Below are 831 nucleotides of genomic sequence, written 5' to 3' on the forward strand. Positions count from 1 at the left end.
TTTACAACTTTTATGTTATTAAATTGTGAAATTAATTGGTGGGGGTTTTCAATTACCCTAGTTATCTGAGGGGTAATTATGTGACATGTTGAATTTTTGTTTACAAATTTTAGGTCAATTGCAAAGATTGTTCCCCTAATTGTTTGAATCAATTGTGTAACAAAAGTCTTTTGCGCGCTCATTAATTGGAAAAAGTCAAGATAGCAAGAGGTAGTTTTGATCTACCGTCCTCTGGGTTATGGGCCCAGCGCGCTCCCACTGCGCCATCTTGCTAATTACATGCATATATGCATTATTTTTTGTACATTATTTGAAAAAAGATGTTAAATAAAAGAAAAAAATGAATTAAAATAGTATAAAATGACAGACACAGTACAAATTATGAGCATCAAAATACAAAATTACTCAATCATTTACAATAAATTGTATAAAATTCAATGAACATCAAGGTACACTTAGCCGAGTGGTTAATAAAGTTCGATAAAAAAAGTTTAGAAAACTCACGAGAAACAGTTACGAGAAACATATACTATCGACTTTATTAACTTCAGCTTACTAAATACCAAAATGAACACTACTACATATAGTTACTTATAAAATTTAACACGTGTACATCATGAATATTGTTCAAGTTGGTTTGGAAAAAGTTAAATAGTTGAAATGCTGCAAAAATTGCGTAGAATCCACACAAATTTTGCATCTTCTGAAGTGGTCGATGTATTATTTTTTGGTACTTTTTACCTAAAAATTTGTAATGTGTTACTGATCGAGCCAGAGAATCCGCATAATAGTAACTTCTGTTGAGTCGAGCAATCAATATCCAATGTTCAC

At 31.0% G+C, this 831-nt stretch overlaps 1 non-coding gene across 1 annotated transcript; it reads right to left on the bottom strand.

The window, feature by feature from the left end:
* Positions 1 to 201: 201 nt before the first annotated feature.
* Positions 202 to 273, bottom strand: Trnam-cau (transfer RNA methionine (anticodon CAU)). Its single transcript has one exon. It is a non-coding gene; the product is annotated as a tRNA-Met (tRNA).
* Between the last annotated feature and the right edge of the window lie 558 nt (positions 274 to 831).

This window comes from Convolutriloba macropyga, unplaced genomic scaffold (genome assembly GCF_964194025.1).
Source record: "Convolutriloba macropyga unplaced genomic scaffold, txConMacr16.3 SCAFFOLD_2196, whole genome shotgun sequence".
NCBI classification, from domain to species: domain Eukaryota; kingdom Metazoa; phylum Xenacoelomorpha; order Acoela; family Convolutidae; genus Convolutriloba; species Convolutriloba macropyga.